The 21,201-nt window shown below is 49.4% G+C and overlaps 1 protein-coding gene across 2 annotated transcripts in view; it reads left to right on the plus strand.

Annotated features, from left to right (window-relative positions):
* Positions 1-21,201, plus strand: part of dusp3a (dual specificity phosphatase 3a) — a 64,104-nt gene that overhangs the window by 34,010 nt on the left and 8,893 nt on the right. The gene's annotated exons all lie outside the window — the stretch shown is intronic.

A 21,201-nucleotide genomic window follows, 5' to 3' on the forward strand; every position in this document is an offset into this window, starting at 1 on the left:
AAGAGTGCCCCCACGGCACAGGCCCGCCCGCGGATCGGTGGGCCCCGATCGCGGGCCAGGCCACCGTGGGGGCACCCCCCAGGGCCAGATCGCCCCGCGCCCCCCCCAGGACCCCGGAGCCCGCCCACGCCGCCTGGTCCCACCGGTAAATACCAGGGGCGAAATTCTCCCCCAACGGCGCGATGTCCGCCGACTGGCGCCAAAGACGGCGCCAATCAGACGTGCATCGCGCCGGCCCAAAGGTGCGGAATGCTCCGCATCTTTGGCGGCCTAGCCCCAACATTGAGGGGCTAGGCCGACGCCGGAGGGATTTCCGCCCCGCCAGCTGGCGGAAATGGCGTTTGTTTCCCCGCCAGCTGGCGCGGAAATGCGGCGCATGCGCGGGAGCGTCAGCGGCCGCTGACAGTTTCCCGGCGCATACGCGGGAGCGTCAGCGGCCGCTGAAAGTTTCCCGCGCATGCGCAGTGGGGAGAGTCTCTTCCGCCTCCGCCATGGTGGAGGCCGTAGCAGAGGCGGAAGGGAAAGAGTGCCCTCACGGCACAGGCCCGCCCGCGGATCGGTGGGCCCCGATCGCGGGCCAGGCCACCGTGGGGGCACCCCCCGGGGTCAGATCGCCCCGCGCCCCCCCCCAGGACCCCGGAGCCCACCCACGCCGCCTGGTCCCGCCGGTAAATACCAGGTTTGATTTACGCCGGCGGGACAGGCAATTTCTGGGCTGGACTTCGGCCCATCCGGGCCGGAGAATTGACCGGGGGGTCCTGCCAACCGGCGCGGCTCGATTCCCGCCCCCGCCCAATCTCCGGTACCGGAGACTTCGGCGGGGAAGGGATTCACGGCGGCCAACGGCCATTCTCCGACCCGGCGGGGGGGGTCGGAGAATGACGCCCCCTATCTATCTCTGTCTTAAAGACACTCAGTGATTTGGCCTCCACAGCCTTCTGCGGCAAAGAGTTCCACAGATTCACCACCTTCTATCTGAAGAAATTCCTCCTCATCTCTGTTTTAAAGGATCATCCCTTTAGTCTGAACTGTGCGCCCGGGTATAGTTTCCCCTACAAGTGGAAACATCCTCTCCATGTCCACTCTATCCAGGCCTCTCAGTATTCTCTATGTTTCAAAAAGATCCCCATCATCCTGCTAAACTCCAACAAGCACAGACCCAGAGTCCTCAACTGTTCCTCATCTGGCATGTCCTTAATTCCGGGGATAATTCTTCTGAACCTCCTCTGGACCCTTTCCAAGGCCAGCACATCCTTCCTTAGATATGGGGCCCAAAACTGCGCACAATATTCCAAATGGGGTCTGACCAGAGCCTTATACAGCCCCAGAAGTACATCCCTGCTCTTGTATTCTAGCCCTCTCGAAATGAATGGCAACATTACATTTTGCCTTCCTAAATGCCAAACTGAACCTGCCTGTTTTTAAAAAAATATATATTTTATTGAAATTTCTTTTTTCCCTGAGCAACATTTTTCCCGCTTACAAAACAAACGAAACGATAATAACAAAACAGAAATGTTTAAATTTTTAACAATAATAATAATAATACACAAGTAACAAAACCTCGTACTCTATTGACCTATACTCAACTAAACCTCCTCCCCCCCTCCCCCCCCCCCCTCCCCCTGGGTTGCTGCTGCTGGTCATCTGTCTTCCCTCTAACGTTCCCCTAGGTAGGCGAGAAATGGCTGCCACCGCCTGGTGAACCCTTGAGCCGATCCTCTCAGGGCAAACTTTATCTGCTCCAGTTTAATAAACCCCGCCATATCGTTTACCCAGGCCTCCAGTCCGGGGGGTTTCGCCTCCTTCCACATGAGTAGGATCCTGCGCCGGGCTACGAGGGCCGCAAAGGCCACGACATCGGCCTCTTTCGCCTCCTGCACTCCCGGCTCTTCCGCAACTCCAAATAGAGCTAACCCCCAGCTTGGTTTGACCTGGGCATTCACCACCTGCGAGATCACTCGTGTCACTCCCTTCCAATATCCTACCAGTGCCGGGCTCGCCCAAAACATATGTGCGTGGTTTGCCGGGCTCCCGCCACACCTGCCACATCTGTTCTCCACTCCAAAGAGCCTGCTCAATCTTGCCCCCGTTATGAGTGCTCTATGTAGCACCTTAAATTGAATCAGGCTAAGCCTGGCGCATGAGGAAGAGGAGTTTACCCTGCTTAGGGCATCAGCCCACATACCCTCCTCTATCTCCTCCCCCAGTTCTTCTTCCCACTTTCCTTTTAGTTCGCCCACCGACTCCTCCCCTTCTTCCCTCATCTCTCTGTAAATCTCTGACACCTTGCCCTCTCCGACCCACACCCCTGAAAGCACCCTGTCCTGTATCCCCTGTGTCGGGAGCCGCGGAAATTCCCTCACCTGTTGTCTAGTAAACGCCCTCACCTGCATATATCTCAAGAAATTTCCCCGGGGTAACTTATACTTTTCCTCCAGTGCTCCCAAGCTCGCAAAAGTCCCATCTATGAATAAATCTCCCACCTTCCTAATTCCCAACTAGTACCAGCTCTGAAATCCTCCATCCATTCTTCCTGGGGCGAACCTATGGTTGTTCCTGATAGGGATCCCACCAGGGCTCCCCGCACCCCTCTCTGTCGCCTCCACTGTCCCCATATGTTCAGTGTTGCCGCCACCACCGGGTTTGTGGTGTACTTTTTAGGTGAGAGCGGTAGCGGTGCCGTCACCAGCACCTCTAGACTCGTCCCTTTACAGGACCTTCTCTCCAGCCTTTTCCACGCCGCTCCCTCACCCTCCATCATCCATCTACGTATCATTGCCACATTGGCGGCCCAATAATAATCTCCCAAATTCGGTAGTGCCAGTCCTCCTCTGTCCCTACTGCGCTGAAGGAACCCCCTCCTTACTCTCGGAACTTTCCCTGCCCACACAAAGCTCGTAATGCTCCTATCTATTTTATTAAAAAAGGTCCTGGTGATTAAAATAGGGAGACATTGAAATACAAATAAGAACCTCGGGAGGACCATCATCTTAATTGCTTGCACCCTGCCCACCAGCGATAAAGGCTGCATGTCCCACCTCTTAAAGTCCTCCTCCATTTGTTCCACCAGCCGTGTCAGATTAAGTCTGTGCAAGGTTCCCCAGCTCCTAGCGATCTGAATCCCCAAGTATCCGAAGTTTCTTTCCACTTTCCTTAGCGGTAAGCCTTCTATCTCTCTACTCTGGTCCCCTGGGTGTATCACAAATAATTCACTCTTCCCCATGTTTAACCTAAACCCTGAAAATTCCTCGAACCTCCTCAAAATTCGCATAACCTCTATCATCCCCCCCGCTGGGTCCGACACGTATAACAATAGGTCATCCGCGTATAACGAGACTCGGTGTTCTTCTCCCCCTCTAGTCACCCCTCTCCATTTCCTGGAGTCTCTCAACGCCATGGCCAGAGGTTCAATTGCCAATGCAAACAACAATGGAGACAGCGGGCATCCCTGTTTTGTTCCCCTATATAATCGGAAATACTCCGATCTATGTCGACCTGTAACTACGCTTGCCGTTGGTGCCCCATAAAGTAGTCTAACCCAGCGAATAAACCCGTTCCCAAATCCAAACCTCCTTAACACTTCCCACAAATACTCCCACTCCACCCTATCGAATGCCTTCTCTGCGTCCATTGCCGCCACTATCTCTGCCTCCCCCTCCACTGAGGGCATCATTATCACCCCTAATAGTCGTCGCACGTTAACATTCAATTGTCTCCCTTTTACGAACCCTGTCTGGTCTTCGTGCACCACCCCCGGGACACAGTCCTCTATCCTCGATGCCAGCACCTTTGCCAGCAATTTGGCGTCCAAGTTCAATAGTGAAATAGGTCTATAGGACCCGCACTGCAACGGATCTATGTCCCTCTTCAGAATTAGCGCTATCGTCGCCTCCGACATCGTCGGGGGTAGAGTCCCCCCTTCCCTGGCCTCATTGAACGTCCTCGCCAACAACGGGGCCAACAAGTCCACATATTTTCTGTAGAATTCCACCGGGAACCCGTCCGGCCCCGGGGATTTCCCTGCTTGCATGCTTCCCAGTCCCTTAATAACCTCGTCCACCTCAATCGGCGCCCCCAGGCCTGCCACCGCCTGCTCCTCCACTTTCGGGAACCTCAATTGGTCCAGGAACTGCCGCATCCCCTCCTCTCCCTCTGGGGGCTGAGACCTATACAGTTCCTCATAAAAGGTCTTAAACACCTCATTTATCTTTCCTGCCCTTCGCACAGTGTCTCCCCTTTCATCCCTAATTCCTCCTATCTCCCTCGCTGCTGCCCTCTTTCGCAGTTGGTGCGCCAACAGGCGACTAGCCTTTTCCCCATATTCATACCTCCTCCCCTGTGCCTTCCTCCACAGTACCTCCGTCTTTCTGGTGGTCAGAAGGTCAAACTCGGTCTGGAGTCGTCTCCTCTCCCTGTACAGCTCCTCCTCCGGGGTCTCTGCAAATTCCCTGTCCACCCTTAAAATCTCCCCCAGTAATCTATCCCTTTCCTTGGCCTCTGTTTTCCTTTTGTGGGCCCCAATAGAAATCAGCTCTCCTCTGACCACCGCTTTTAGTGCTTCCCAGACCACTCCCACAGGGACCTCACCGTCGTCATTGACCTCCAGGTATCTCTCAATACACCCCCTCACTCTTGCACACACTCCCTCATCCGCCATCAGTCCCACCTCTAATCGCCAGAGTGTTCTCTGCTCCCTGTCCTCTCCTACTTCCAGGTCCACCCAATGTGGGGCATGTCCGAAACCGCTATGGCTGAGTATTCAGCTTCTTCCACCCTAGAGATCAACGACCTTCCTAAAACAAAAAAATCTATCCGGGAGTACACTTTATGGACGTGGGAGAAGAAGGAATACTCCCTAGCCCTGGGTCTAAGAAATCGCCATGGATCTACTCCCCCCATTTGGTCCATAAACCCCTTAAGTACCTTGGCCGCTGCCGGCCTTCTTCCGGTCCTTGAGCTGGATCTATCTAGTCCCGGGTCCAGCACCGTATTGAAGTCCCCTCCTAAAATCAAACTTCCTGCCTCCAGGTCCGGAATACGCCCCAGCATCCGTCTCATGAACCCCGCATCGTCCCAATTTGGGGCATACACATTAACCAACACGACCTCCATTCCCTCCAGCCTACCACTCACCATTACATATCTACCTCCACTATCTGCTACGATGTTCTTTGCTTCAAATGCTACCCGTTTCCCCACCAAAATGGCCACCCCTCTGTTCTTTGCGTCCAGTCCTGAGTGGAACACCTGTCCCACCCATCCTTTCCTTAGCCTAACTTGGTCCGCCACCTTTAGGTGCGTCTCTTGGAGCATAACCACGTCTGCTCCCGCTCGCTCCCCCAGCGTCGCACTCCGCCCCCGACCACTCTTTAGCCATTTCCTTTTGGATTTCCGCAGCAGCAACCCAGTTGTCCCCTTCCCCCCCTCCTCCCCCCCCCCCCCCCCCGCTAGATCCCTAGATCCCTATCTAGCTTGATTGCTCCCCCCATATCACTTCCGTAAGTCAGCTGACCTCAACTGACCCCGGCTACTCCTGCTCGCTCCTCGACCCCCCCAGTGTGAGGGAACTCCCATCCGCCTTGCGCCTGTTTTCCCGCCTTATTCTTTCTGGCACGGGAACATCCCTTTACCTAACCCGCCTCTTATGGCGCAGCTCCCTTTCCCCTCCCCCTCTCCTTCCCCATTCTCCGACTATGTCCCGCCTTTCCCCCCTCACCGGCGCCCGCATTTCCCCAGTGTCCCCCCCCTTCCCTGTTTACTTCTCGATTAACTTTCTCCATCACATTAACAAAAACAATAACAATAACAACAATAACAGTTCCCTGCAGCATCAGTCCCTCAGTTCCGGTCCAGTTTCTCTTCATTGATGAAGGACCATGCTTCCTCCGCCGTCTCGAAATAATAGTGTCTCTCCTGATACGTGACCCATAGTCTTGCCGGCTGCAGCATCCCAAACTTCACCTTCCTTTTGTGCAAAACCTCTTTGGCTCGGTTGAAGCTCGCCCTCCTTCTCGCCACCTCCGCACTCCAATCCTGGTATATCCTTACCACAGCATTCTCCCATCTGCTACTCCGCACCTTTTTAGCCCATCTCAGGACCTCTTCTCTGTCCTTAAGGCGGTAAAATCGCACGATTATCGCCCTCGGTGGTTCTCCCGCTTTTGGTCTTCTCGCCGGGATCTGATTTGCCCACTCCACCTCCATGGGGCCCGCAGGGGCCTCAGCACCCATCAGTGAGCTCAGCATCTTACTTGCGTACTCTCCACAGTCCACTCCTTCCACACCCTCCGGGAGACCTAGTATCCTAAGGTTCTTCCTTCGCGCTCCATTTTCAAGGGCCTCAATCCTGTCAGCACACTTTTTATGAAGTGCCTCGTGCGTCTGAGTCTTAACCGCCAGGCCCAGGACCTCGTCCTCAATACCTGACACCTTCTGCTCCACCACACAAAGCTCAGTCTCCTGGGTCTTTAAAGTCTCCTTAAGCCCCTCAATTGCCTGTAACATCGGGGTCATTACCTCCTTCTTCAGCAGATCCACGCACCGTCTCACTACTTCATCCTGCTCAGGCCCCCATGTCGCCTGCGATTTCTCCGCCACCATTTTGTTCTCCACTCCCTCTGACCTTGTGATTGAAGATTCTTCGGGCTGCAGCTGCCGCTGCCGGCTTTTCCCTCCGTCGTTCGGGGGGGACTCCCTTCCCACGCACCTCACACCGGGTTTTTCGGCCGGCAAAGTCCTCGTTGGGGCTCTTAAAAGAGCCCGAAGATCCGTCGGAGCTGGAGCCGCCGAAACGTGCGGCTAGCTCATCCCCGCCGCAACCGGAAGTCTGAACCTGCCTGTTAACCTAATGGGAATCATGAACTGGGATTCCTAAGTCCCTTTGTGCTTCTGATTTCCGAAGCCTTTTCCCATTTAGAAAATAGTCTATTCCTCTATTGTTCCTACCAAAGTGCATAACCTCACACTTTTCCACATTGCATTTCATCTGCCACTCCTTTGCCCACTCTCCTAGCCTGTCCAAGTCCTTTTGCAGCCTCTCTGCTTCCTCAACACAACCTGTCCCTCTACTTATCTTTGTATCATCTGTAAACTTAGCAACAATGCCCTCAATTCTTTCTTGCAGATCATTAATATATATATATATATATAATAGAGAGTAGTGGTCCCAACACTGACCTCTGCGGAACACCAGCAGACACCGGCTGCCATCCTGAAAAAGACCCCTTTATTCCTACTCTCTGCTATTTGCCGGTCAGCAAATTCTGTATCCATGCCAGTACTTTGCCACTAACACCATGGCCTCTTATCATATTTAGCAACCTCCTGCACAGCGCCTTGTTAAAGGCCTTCTGGTTCTCCGTTGTCTAACTTCCTTGTCACCTCCTCAAAGAATTCTAACAGATTTGTCAGGCATGACCTCACCTTGACAAAGGCATGCTGACTCAGTCCTATTTTACCATGCATTTCCAAGTGCTGCACAATCTCATCCTTGATAAAAGTCTCTAAAATCTTACCAACAACCAAAGTCAGGCTAACCGGCCTATACTTTCCTGTCTTCTGCCTCTCTCCCACCTTAAACAGGCGTATTACATTAGCCATTTACCAGTCCTCTGAGACCCTCCATGCCGCCAGTGATTCCTGAAAGATCACCAACCAATTCCCCCACAGTCTCCTCAGCTATCTCCTTCAGAACCCTGGCATGCAGTCCATCCGATCCAGGTGATTTATCCATCTTCAGATCTTTCAGTTTCCCCAGTACCTTCTCCTTAGCGATGGCCACTACATTCACCTCTGCCCCCTGATTCTCTTGAAGCTCTGATTTCCACTGGTGTCTTCCACCGTGAAGGCTGATTCAAAGTACCTATTCACTTCCTTTGCCATTTCTTTGTTTGCTATTACTAATTCTCCAGCCTCATTTCCAGTGGTCCAGTGCCGATTATTGCCTCTCTTACCTTTTATATAGAGAAAAAAACGTGTGCAATCTTCTTTTATATTACTTGCTAGCTTACACTCATATTTCATCTTCTCCCCCTTTTGTTTTTTAAGTTGTCCTTTGCTTGCTTTTAAAGGTTTCCCAATCCTCTGCTTCCCACTAATTCCCAACACCTTGTATGCTTGAATTCATCCTTGGGATGAATTTCTGTTGTGCCTCCCAAATAACTCCCCAAAACTCCTGCCATTGCTGTTCAAGGGGTTGAGGGGAGATCTAATAGAAACTTACAAGATAATGAATGGCTTAGATAGGGTGGACGTAGGGAAGTTGTTTCCATTAGCAGGGGAGACTAGGACCCGGGGGCACAGCCTTAGAATAAAAGGGAGTCACTTTAGAACAGAGATGAGGAGAAATTTCTTCAGCCAGAGAGTGGTGGGTCTGTGGAATTCATTGCCACAGAGGGCGGTGGAGGCCGGGACGTTGAGTGTCTTTAAGACAGAAGTTGATAAATTCTTGATTTCTCGAGGAATTAAGGGCTATGGAGAGAGAGCGGGTAAATGGAGTTGAAATCAGCCATGATTAAATGGTGGAGTGGACTCGATGGGCCAAATGGCCTTACTTCCGCTCCTATGTCTTATGGTCTAACTGTCTTCCAGGCTAGGCTCCCCTTCCAATCAACTCTGGCCATCTCCTCCCTCATGTCTTCGTAGTTGCCTTTACTCAATTGTAGAACCATCACATCTCATTCCAGCTTCTCCCTCTCAATCTGCAGGTTATATTCTATTATATTGTGGTCACTGCCCCTGAAGTGTTCCTCCACCTTAAGTTCCCTAATCCAGTCTGCCTCATTACACATCACCAAATGCAGAATTGCCTGTTCCCTAATGGGCTCTCCCACAAGCTGCTCCAAAAAAAATTCCACAAATTCCATTTCTTCGGATCTGCTACCAACCTGATTTTCCCAGTCCACCTGCATATTGAAGTGCCCCATGATTATTGTAATATTGACTTTGTTATTTGCCTTTTTTATCTTCTGATTTATTTTCTGCCCCAAATCGTAACTACTGCTAGGGGGCCTGTACATATCTCCCATCAGGGTCTTTTGTCCTTTGCGATTCCTCAACTCTACCCACAAAGATTCTATACCTTCTGATTCTATATCACTTCTTGCTATCAATTTAATTTGATTTCTTACTAACAAGAAACCCCGCCCCCTCTGCCCATCTGCCTGTCCTTTCGATAGGCACATCCTTGGATATTAAGATCCCAGCTCTGATCCCCTTGCAGCCAGGTCTCAGTGATGCCCACAACATTGTACCCGCCAATTTCAATGTGTGCAACAAGCGCACTTGGCTATGTTACTGCTCCATTGGTTCAGAGGCCTTGACTGATAATATATAAAACATCAATTCAATTCCAGTTATTTCCGTTTGAGCTTAGTTTAAACAAGACCTAGAGTAAAAATTTGGTATCAGTAAAAGTGGACATGAAACTATAAACTTGTTGTAAAAACTCAACTGGTTCACTAGTACCGTTTGGAAAAGAAAACCTTACCTGGTCTGGCCTACGTGTAATTAAAGGGAAGTAAAGTCATCATAGTCCCAGATAACCATAGGTTGCTTTCCCCGTTGAGAGGAAGAGCTGACTGGTGGTGATTTAACCTGAGGATCACCACACCTCAGGCAAGGGGCAAGGTTGAGAAAGCAGTACTTTCATGAATAACCTCTGCTGGTATGGGGATTGAACCCGCGCTGTTGGCCTTGCTGTGTATCACGAGCCAGTTGTCCAGCCACCTGTGGCCCCTATATCCCACACCAATGTGCTCTTAACTTATAGCATAAATTCCAAAACAAAGGCCTAGCACTACCTTCACAACTAGAGATGGACAATAAAACCCGATCTTGTGATGCTCTTACGCTGTTGAACAGAGAACATAGAACATACAGTACAGAAGGAGGCCATTCGGCCCATCGTGTCTGCACCGGCCCACTTAAGCCCTCACTTCCACCCTATCCCCATAGCCCAATAACCACTCCTAACCTTTTTGGAGACTAAGGGCAATTTAGCATGGCCAATCCACCTAACCTGCACGTCTTTGGACTGTGGGAGGAAACCGGAGCAACTGGAGGAAACCCACGCAGACACGGGGAGAACGTGCAGACTCCGCACAGACAGTGACCCAGCGGGGAATCGAACCTGGGACTCTGGCGCTTTGAAGCCACAGTGCTATCCACTTGTGCTACCGTGCTGCCTGAGGAGGAATTTCTTTTAAATTCTCATTAGCTGAGCAGTCATTTGGAATAGTGCTATGTTAAGGGAAAGTGCTATGTATGTGGAAAGTGGGAGAGTTAGTAACCATTAAGGATAGGAGCTAACATTACATTTTCTCATCGCTGATTGTAACTGAATCTAGAGCAAAAGTAATTTTAGTTCCTACCTTGCAAGAATGCAACTTCAAAGTTCCTTCCATACAAATAATCTATTAATATTTGGCATAAAGTAGCAAAATTATGAGGTAATGAATAAAACACTAAAATGCCAATATTTTGTGTAATGAAGTGGCACTATATAGATGTAGCTGCACAGTTGCACTCACAAAATTGTGTGTAATACATAGCGTGCAGTAGAAATGATTGGATAATAGTGGGAGGGAAATCAGAAATTGGAAAGCTATAGGTCACCAGCAATTTATAACGAATACTATGTTATTAGAAAGTAATGGAGATTGATGTTAGCTGTTCAATTCTGAACTATCACCTCGTAATGACCCAGAAATTCTGATGTGCCATTAGTTAAGCACTTCCTGTACGTAAACAATCGGAAGGTCGATGAGTTCTGAAATGTTGATCGCGTAATGAGAGAAGCCAACATCCCTCACCTCTGTCACTGCTGAATTTACTTGTTCTCAAGGACATTTCACCTTATCAAAGGTCCATGCACAAATAATAAAGGCAAAGCTCATAAAAATAACAGCAGCTTACTAATAAACAATAGGAAGAAACCAGTGGCAAGTCTTTAGCAGGACGCCAAGAAACTCTGCCAACATAATGACGCAAAATACTGCAACATTAATCCCGGATTGAGCTTTGAGCTTAGTAGTTGAAAGAACAGTTCTCGCTGTACCACTATCTTGGTGATATGTTTAGGAATAATGATCTTTAACTTTTAGACCCAGACAGGATTTTCATTAAAATGGAAGAGAGGTGTAACGTTACGCCTTACACTTCCAGGCATGTTCTGAGAAGGCTGCAGTTTGTCAACAAGTCACCCAATGTGCATAGCAGGTTTAATTTTCCAGATACCTTTCTTGTTCTTTTGCATCAGAGCTGGTGCTGTGAATTTAGGAAGATTAAGTAGGCATAGAATAGAAAATATACTGCAGAATGCACGCATTGCACTCCTAATTGAAGGGGTTGAAAGTTACATGGTTTAGTGTTCTATTTCATCTTGTACTGCAACACAGGTTTGCTAACTCACAACTTTACATTCATTACTTTCGTAACTTGAGGAAGCCAGTGGTAGTGGGACAAGGGTTTTATTGAACTATGTACAATACTCTGCCCACGACAGGAACTCTCTCCCAGTTCAGTCCCTGTTGGGACAACCAACAGCTTCGAGCCCTGCATGGGCCGGCTTCATATGTAGGTCTAACGATCTCCAGCTGGGTGGCCTCCGCCCCCTACCTGGGAAGCTCATATTCCACGAGTCCCACGGGGAAATCGACAAAGGTTCCCCCGAGGTCCTCATAGGGGTTATGACAAAAACTAAATATCGAGTGCACACCACAGAAATACATGGATGAAGGGGTTGTTTTATGAGGAAAGGCTGGTCAGGTTGGGCCTGTGAATGTTGGAGTTTAGAAGAATGAAAGATGAACCAATTGAATCGAATAAGATCCTGAGGGAACTTGACAGGCCGGATGCTGAAAGGATGGTCCCACTTATGGGAAATACTAGAACTAGAGGACATGGTAGAAATCTTCCATTTAAGATGAAAATTAGGAGAAATGTTTTTCTCTCAGAGGGGTTGTTGGGCTGTGAAGTTCTCTTCCCCCAGAGAGCAGAGGTCATTGAATATCTTTAATGCTGGATTAGGTCGATTCTTGGTTCACAAGGGAGTTATAAAGGGAGCTGGACAGGAAAGCAGAGGCCACCATCAGATCAACCATGATCTTATCAAGTGATGCAGCAGGCGCGAGGGGCCAAATGTCCTACTCCTGCTCCTAATTTGAATGATTATATGGTAGGTAAATAGCACACATATATATCCAGTAATGCAAATCAGTGTCTACAGATAATATTCAATAATTCATAGCCAATAGTGCTGCATTCTGTATTCTACAAAAGAAATATATGATTTCAATGTATTGAATAAGATCAACAAGGTAATGCACCAGAAATATAGGTGCGATTAAACAGAGTCCATTTCTAAATGGCACCCCGATCTCTACATTCACCAGAGCGGCCTTCGATCCCCACCCCCAAATGCCTCAACTCACCAGTCTGGGGGTCATCGAGCACCAGCCTCCCCCCCCCGCAGCCCACCTCATAAGGGCAGGGTACCCTCCCCCCACCCGTCCCGATCCCCAGCATGGGCAAGATGCCACCTGGGAACCTTGGCATTGCCAGGGTGACACCCGGTGGCAGTGCCCAGGAGGCATCGGGGGTGCCAGGGTACTACCCTGCCGAGCGCCCGACCACCATGGGGCTCCCAATAGGCCTGGTCCACGTTGTTGGAAACCAGTGCTAAATGGCGCCCGCTCAGGGTTCCGTTCGATCCCGGTAGATCCGGCATAGACATATTCAAGTGAGACTAACTACTGACTTGAATACGTCTCAGTGGGCGGGATCCAGATCGCGACACCTTGACCTAAACCTCGCGAGATTTACCGGCCTTGTCGCGTCCCGCGTCAGGCGCAACAAGACCGATAGATTGCATTCATAATTCAGAAGTAACATCTTGGTTTTTAATAATTAGAAACCAGAATTAGTTCAGATGCTTGTGCACGCAAGACCTGTCTTAATCGTGAAGCATCTTTGTCAATGTTGAGCAAGGAATCTTACAAATAAATGTGCCTCCAATGATTAGATTAATGACACTGGTGTTAATTGGGTGTAATGGGTCTGAAAAGTAATTTATGTTCATGGATTATATGACAAATTATAGATGTTAAATCTTTACAATAGTTTTGGAGCAAGTAAACCGAGATTACCATATTTACTGGACCATAAGATGCACTTGTTTTCTAGGAAAGGTCTGCCTCATGGTTTAACCCAAACGTTTCCTAAATATATCCTTTCAGAATCCTGATATGCCTTATAGGCTGGCAAATAATGTATTTCAATGTTTTAATGACCTATTTGCTGCAGTTCCAGTAAGGCTGCCACCAGAACAAGGTTGCTGACAAACCCAGGGGCTCCATCTACTGTCCAATATTCCACATCCTGACATGTGCTGAAAGGCAAAAATGCTGACTTATTTTGATCGCATTAAAGTCAACCCAAAACTGCCAATCCTTGAGGATCTTCAGAACCCAACCTGCAACACATTCCACAAACCTTTCTGAAGCTCTGTGAATGCTTTGAGCGATGTTGGTTTTGACAAAAAGAACAAATGGCACAACCTCTGGATGGACTCCAGTATCACTGACAGAGACCCAGCGAGTTACCCGGCAGCAGAGGTTTCAGGGTTCAACCTCCCTCGAAAACAGTGACATACACTCAACAGGAGCCGCAGTCTCCATAACCGCAGGCACATCCCACCTGCTCCACAATTGGAATTTGAAGGGCAGTCCAGCTTGCAACTGTGGTCACCCAAACCACACTGTTCAATACATTGGGCGGAATGGGTGCGGGGAGTGTTTCCCAGGTAAGGGGGCTGGGAATGTATGCTGTATCGCGTGACCCCAGCCTCATTACTTTTCAGTCCCTGTCAATTTTTAGAGTGTGTTGGAAGGGATAACATGGTCCTTGCCATCCGGGCACCATATTTGAAAGGTGCCAGACAGCAACCTACCCACCACGCCGATTGAGATGGCCAGAAGAGGATGTGGAGTTCAGCAATACGTCCCCAGGTGTCCCCCTCGGCCAAGTGGAGGTCAGGAGGGATGTCCTCTTTCCAGTAGATGGGAGAAGGAGGACAAGCAGGAACACGAGCCCTGCATGAGAGGACGTCTCTGGGGCTGTCAGTGCCCAGGGTCTCCAACCGAGGGCTGCCCTCCAATGCTGGAAAAGGATGAGTGGCCTCATCCGTACCACCATGGTAAGTGAACGCTCAATTGCTCACACGCACCTCAAAGAATGGTACTGGGACACGGGCTTCAGTTGCAAAGTGATAAGGTCATTCCTCATCGGCTCACTGCAGTCTATCTGCTCTGCAGGTAGAGATGCCGCTGTGGGTCCCTCACCCTAACACACACAGAGCTCACATGCTGTCTCGGAGGTGGGAGGGGAAGGGGTTCAGGTGTTTAGGGCACCAGCCAGCACTGCTAATAACATGCCTCTCTGGGCATTATACTTATATCTGCAAGGGCACAACATTCTGGAAAGTGCTGCCCAGAACCCTGTGGACAACCTGCAGTGCGCCAATGACATGGTACACAATCCAGTGGTTATTTTTAAGAATGGAAGCATGAGAAAGGTATCTGAAACCCAATTGTTCTCAACACCATCTTTTCTCTTTGTGCAGAAGAGGTTAAGCCATAATAAAAGAGCACAGTAAGAAGTCTTACAACACCAGGTTAAAGTCCAACAGGTTTGTTTCGAATCACTAGCTTTCGGAGCACAGCTCCTTCCTCAGGTGAATGAAGAGATGGGTTCCAGAAACATTGATGTAGACAAAGTCAAAGATGCAAGACGATACTTTGATTGTGAGTCTTTGCAGGTAATTAAGCTTGAGACAATTCACACCTCTTTAACCTGCGATTATCCCTCTTTCCAGTTGCTCTGTCTGGACCTGTGAAGACTTAATTACCTGCAAAGACTCGCATTCAAAGTATCGTCTTGCATCTTTGACTTTGTCTATATATATATGGTTCTGGAACCCACCTCTTCATTCACCTGAGGAAGGAGCAGCGCTCCGAAAGCTAGTGATTCGAAACAAACCTGTTGGACTTTAACCTGGTGTTGTAAGACTTCTTACTGTGCTCACCCCAGTCCAATGCCGGCATCTCCACATCATAATAAAAAAGAAGGAGAAGACAGGCGTTCTGGCCACACTTCAAAGACCAGACCTCACTGACCTCAAGGAGCAGACAGCTCAGCTGGAGCCAGATGGAGCCGGACAGATCCATCAGAGATCGAGAGGTCAGCCTCCATCCAGTAAGAATTCATACATGACTAAGCACCTAAGGGTCAAGTGTTCCACTATGTTGAAGGAAGCTCATGCAGTCAACCACTCCCTCCTCTCTCTCTCACCTAATGGTGCCACCAGGAAAGGCAAGGCCCGAAACCCAGAAAGTCCTAACCATCTCGAACACTAGTCCGGAGAGGAGCGAGGATGTTGCTGATGAGAACTGTGCACCTGTAGAGAGCATCACAGTTGATACCTGCATCCTCCACCAGCCCAGAGACACACACTTCAATGGATATTAGTTCAAGTGTAGGAAGGGTCTCACATCCGCAGTAGGAGGAGGCAGGGCCAGCCGAGCGTGGAGGAGTGCTGGGGAAGAGGTCTCAGTGAAGTTCGCACCCGATGATGAGCTTCTGGATTCGGCCTTCAAAGAGATGCTAGAGAGACACAAGAAACAGGGGAAAATCAGATAGAGATATTGGAGGCCCTCAACCGGGCGGCACGTGAGGTGGAGGAGTCTGTTCTGATGTGTTGGGTGCTCTGGATACGTGGAACACATACAGGCCACCAACACTTAAAATAGTGCAACACTATTTTTTATTAAGTCAGAAACTGTTGAACATACTTTCACTGTGGGTTAACACGATGTTAGATTAAATTAAAGACCTATGCCTGTCCAAACCAGTCTATGCACTCAGCACATGGTGAGGATCTGTACTGTAAGCTGTAAGCTATGTCCTTCTTGGAGGCTGCATCCCGAATGAGCGGGAACTCTGATGCCCCCTGTCTTTGTAGTGAGTGTGCTCTAACTGGTGATTGGCTGCGGTGGTGTGTGTGTTGATTGGTCTTGCTGTGTGTCCATCAGTGTGTGTGTGTCTGCACCATGATATACTGGTGTATATTACGACACGTTCGATTGGAGAACCTGATACAATAGCTTTTGCTGCAGATACGTGCAGACTTGCACTCCATTACGGTATCCATGAGTGAGCTTCAGCAGTGGCTACACGAGATCGGAGCGGGACCTCCCTCCAGGTACCCCTTCCCCTCAATGAGTCAGGCAGGAGCCCTTGGGCACCCAAAGGGAAGATTACCGACAGTTGGACACCCCTGGGGGCTCCATTCAGGACTCTTTGAAGGTCTCTGGCCCATCCAAATCGCCTTTGCCATAACCCCTTCAACCTTGTTCTCTGTCACCACAGGGGGAGCAGCTGCCCCACAGCAGGACAGCTGAAGTAAGTCAGGGCCATCCAGCCCTCGGGTCCCAAGAGGACAACCGCCAAGGTCATCCAAGGCAACATGGCCAGCGGGTCAGTAGGCTGCCCCCCCACCCCGCTGTGGATATCGGGGAGCACCTAGAAATGTAAGGGAAAGAAAAGTTAAGAAGTTCTGAATTTGCAAGTGGCTGCACGGGTGTAGTATGATTGTCACACATATTGAACTTTGTAAATAAATGCACTTGCATTTTAATCATGTCTCATGCGGTGTTTTTGCGATTGTTCTTAAACCTTTGCGTCCCCGGCCCCCTCATCTTCCTTGGGAAACCCCAGGTCCCCTGGAATCAGGCACGTGCAGAGAGGCAAACCATATGCAAGCACTCTTCCATGCAAGCTGAGCCTTTGCCCTTCACACTGCCATCTGATTCAAGGTCCCGGTATTGTAAGTACTACATGCTGGGGTTCTTCTTCAGTTGTCCAGTTGCGATGGCCTGCATCTCCGCCCACCCTTGACAACCCAAGTTCCATGCAGCATCTCGAGATTTCCCATGAGGCTCTGCATAGTTGCAACTAGCAATGGCAGTAGTAATACTTGAGGTGCAGTCTAACACCTGTTCCCCCAACGCCTCTGCCTCCCACACCTGCTGCCCATAACCACTGACCCCGCAGGAATGCCTTTTGATCCCCCACTGTCACTCTTCAATCCTCCCCCATCACTTTCCAGGTAAATGTAGAGTTCCCCTTCGCTCCCAAAGGTCCCACCCCAGAACGATAGACATCCCACCCCCTCATCCTTCTGAACTCCCCCTTCCCCCCACAAAACCAAGTCACTTTCCGTAATCCCTACCAAGAACCCTCTGCCCCCACACCAGACATCATCGCACCCTGAACCTTCCACACCCCGGAACACACTGTCCTCTTTGATGCTCACCATCTCCTCCTACCACCGGTAGCCTCAGTTTGCCCAACAGGATTCCTCCATTGACGCCACTGAACCTTCCCTGTGAACCCGGGGCAGCACGGTAGCCTTGTGGATAGCACAATTGCTTCACAGCTCCAGGATCCCAGGTTCGATTCCCGGCTTGGGTCACTGTCTGTGCGGAGTCTGCACATCCTCCCCGTGTGTGCGTGGGTTTCCTCCGGGTGCTTCGGTTTCCTCCCACAGTCCAAAGAAGTGCAGGTTAGGTGGATTGGCCATGGTAAATTGCCCTTAGTGTCCAAAATTGCCCTTAGTGGGGTTACTGGGTTATGGGGATGGGGTGGCGGTGTTGACCTTGGGTAGGGTGCTCTTTTCAAGAGCCGGTGCAGACTCGATGGGCCGAATGACCTCCTTCTGCGCTGTAAATTCTATGAACCCCTTTCCTCTCAGTAACAAGCTCCATGCACCTCCACACCTTTGCACAGGCCCTCTTCCGCCCGCAACCCAACATGACCCTTCCCATCATCCCACTCCGCACCACCTCATCCATTTCAAAAGCCCCACTAAATCTTTCTCTTTCCCCGAGCAACCCCAACTCCCCCGCCCCCTCTTGGCATTCACATCATCCCACAGCTTCATTTCACTCCTCCCTGTCCTTTGCCACCCCCACCCCCCAATTAAATATCCTCACCTCCTCAAGCTGCCCCAGGCCTTCTTAAGGTAAATGAAGTCTTTTACAAGTCATATTGTTCTGGACCAGTGTGATTTCCTGTTGGCATTGCGGACAATCGGGCGTGGCAGTGTGATTCCAGTCGGGCCTTCATTTGCGTCCCATGGAAATCGGTTTCGGGCCAGCCACTGTCAGGCAAGGTGACCCGCCATGACGTGCAGGAGCAAAAGGCCCCACCACCATGTTATGCTGGCAGGAAACCAATTATTCATCTCCCGCCGCATTCTTCCCCGACCATGGGTCAGGCTAGACTCACTTGGCAGGTAACGTGGATCAATATCAAGTTTTTTTTTTTTAATTGATTGTTTTGGTTGAGAATGAGTAGATTTGGGCCTGAGCCGCAAGGTTTGTGTCAGGATCAATAGGCTTGTGTCAGAATTGAATGGCTGTGGACAAGACAAAGTAAAGCCTATTCAGTTATTTCCAAGCTGTCTGCTAAGTAAACCTTCATAATGAGCAAGTTATTCTCACAATGTTTCTCAGACTTCTTTCTTGGTCCTATTAATGCTTTTCCAATAATCGCCTGGCCTTTATAAGGCAGCAAGGAAAACTATTTTAAAATTAAGATCAAGAAAGGTTTCTTGCTGAGAGACTCATTTTTATTACCTCCAAATTAATGATATTTGTCATTCTCAAATAACACCCACGGCCCTCACAGGCTTTTGAGAATGGGGGAAATGTGGCCGGGTCATCTTGCCGACAGGCAATGCCAATCATACCCAATGTAGTGAGTCACTCATAATACGTTTCCTGTAAGAAATGTCCTCTCCTGAGGGTCTTGACCCATCCACAGCTATTTCATACAAACTTCCTGCTGATTTCATTAAATTCCTTCCTGTTCCTTCAGGGAAGTTTGGTTCAGTGCACATTATTGTACGAGCTTGTGTCAGCTGCACTTCAAAGCACAGCTCTTTGACTCAGAGTTTGCTTACATATCCAATGGAACATTTTCATGTTCTAATAAATATCATTGATGTCTGAAATATTCTAATATTTCAAGCTATGCTCCAATCCCACCCAAAAATTCTTGATACCTTTGACATATATCCAAGTATCTATACGTGCCCCATTGTATTTATTTTGTGAAAAGGCTGCCTATTTCCACCACTGTAATATCTCCTGAGTCTGGCCCTTCCTTAGTTCAGCCACTGCTGAAATACTCATCAGCCGAAATTCTCTGGCCGTCGGGATTCTCTTTTCCCGCTAGCAGCGCACCCCTGCGGCATGGAGTGGGGGTGGCCTCAACGGGAAATCATATTGACAAGCGGCGGGAAGAAAGAATCCTTCCAGAGAATGCCGCCCCTCATTTTTCCTTTATCCTTTCATGGGATGCGGACATTGCTGGCAAGGCCAGCGTCAACGCCCATCCCTAATTGCCCTTGAACTGAGTGCCTTGCGCAGCCATTTTGCAGAAGCAGTTAAGATTCAACCACAGTGCCGTGAACCTGGAGTCAAATGTAGGTCAGACTGAGCATTGATGGCGGATTTCCTCCTCTAATGTGCATTAGTGAACCAGATGGATTTTTACGACAATCGATGATGATTTCATGTTCATCATTACTGAGACTTAAATCCCAGATTTATTTATTGAATTTAAATTCTTCAAGTTACCATGATGGGATTCAAACCCATGCCACCAGAGAATTAACCTGGGTTTCTGGATTACTAGTCTAGTGATAATAGCACTATGCCACCCTCGCTCCTTTGTTACTTCCAGACTATTCTAGGGCACTCCTGGTCTGCCACCCACTATCCTCCGTACTTTTGAGGTCATCCAAAGCTCTTCTGCCTTGTCCTTACTTGCGCCAATCACCCCTATGCTTCCTGACCTACTTTGGCTCCCAGTAAATTAAAGCCTCCATTTCAAAATTCTCATCCTTGTTTTTCAAGTCCATATGAAACACCTTGCCTTTCTCTGTAATATCCTTCCTCCCCACAACCTTCAGGGACAGGAGGTTTCGGGGGGGGGGATTTGAGGAAAACCTTTTTTAACCAGAGGGCGGTGAAGGTCTGGAACGCACTGCCTGGGAGGGCGGTAGACGCATGTTGCCTCACATCCTTTAAAAAGTACTTGGAAAGGGCGGCATGGTGGCACAATGGTTAGCACTGCGGCCTCACGGTGCTGACCCAGGTTCGATCCCGGCCCCGGGTCACTGTCTGTGTGGAGTTTGCACATTCTCCCCATGTCTGTGTGGGTCTCACTCCCACAACTCAAAGATGTGCAGGGTAGGTGGATTGGCCATGCTAAATTGCCCCTTACTTGGAATTTTTTTTTTAAGTACCTGGATGAGTACTTGACACGTCATAACATTCAAAGCTATGGGCTAAGTTCTGGCAAATGGGATTAGATAGGCAGGTTAGGTGCAGAGCCGATGGGCTGGAGGGCATCTTCTGTGCTGGATTTTTCTGTGATTCTGTGAACCTTCCAGGATCTATCGGCTTATCCTATTCTGGCCTCTTGGCCATTCCCGATTTTAATCTACACCATTGTTGGCTGAGCCTTCAGTTGCCCAGGCCCTCGGCTCAGGAATTCTCTCCTTAACCTTCTCCGACTCTTCCCTTTCCTGCTTTAAGACACTGCTTTAAGTCTACTTCTTTGACCAAAGTTTATGCCAGCTGCTCTAAAGTCAACTTTTATGGCTCAGTGTCAAATGTTGCTTTATATCGCTCCTGAAGGGCCTTGAAGCATTTTGTTATGTCAGAGGCACTACATAAATATAATTTGTTATTGTTAAAATGTCAAAACCTGTCCCATATCACGAATAGCAATAAAATACTCCACAAAAATTGGCTGACTTTTTAAAATGCAGTTGTAGATGAAGAATAATGCAGGAATATTGAAACGTTGGAAGCAGTGACACGGTAGCACAGTGGTTAGCACCGTTGCTTCACAGCTCCAGGTTCGATTCCCGGCTTGGGTCACAGTCTGCGCGGAGTCTGCACGTTCTCCCCCTGTCTGCCAGGGTTTCCTCTGGGTGCTCCGGTTTCCTCCCACAGTCCAAAGATATGCAGGTTAGGTGGATTGGCTACGCTAAATTGCTCTTAGTGACCAAAAAATGTTAGGTGGGGTTACTGGGTTTCGGGTGAAAGCTTAAGTGGGGTGCTCGTT

The sequence above is a fragment of the Scyliorhinus torazame genome, chromosome 21 (genome assembly GCF_047496885.1).
Source record: "Scyliorhinus torazame isolate Kashiwa2021f chromosome 21, sScyTor2.1, whole genome shotgun sequence".
NCBI lineage: Eukaryota > Metazoa > Chordata > Chondrichthyes > Carcharhiniformes > Scyliorhinidae > Scyliorhinus > Scyliorhinus torazame.